The sequence below is a fragment of the Penaeus monodon genome, chromosome 34 (genome assembly GCF_015228065.2).
Source record: "Penaeus monodon isolate SGIC_2016 chromosome 34, NSTDA_Pmon_1, whole genome shotgun sequence".
NCBI classification, from domain to species: domain Eukaryota; kingdom Metazoa; phylum Arthropoda; class Malacostraca; order Decapoda; family Penaeidae; genus Penaeus; species Penaeus monodon.
Window position 1 is genome coordinate 11,153,328 of NC_051419.1, and position 215 is coordinate 11,153,542.

Here is a 215-nt window from a genome sequence, read left to right on the forward strand (position 1 = left end):
GATCTCACATGTTACTTATTTTGAATATGTCCTTGTTTAATGTCGATTTAATATTATGATGTAGTTTTAATAAGCAAAGCAATTTCCCCTATCCATTTTTTTTTACTTTGCAGATTTGCAATTCCCAGAATATAAATATGTGTAAAAAAAAGATAAATACCTGTTCGTTTTTTTCACTGTAAAATCCATTAAGCGCCCCCCCCCATCGGCCCGTC

General features: G+C 32.6%; 1 protein-coding gene across 1 annotated transcript in view; it reads left to right on the forward strand.

Moving 5' to 3' along the window:
* LOC119594580 (aquaporin-3-like) overlaps nt 1-215 on the forward strand; it is a gene marked incomplete in the record, with an annotated part of 105,156 nt that overhangs the window by 97,291 nt on the left and 7,650 nt on the right.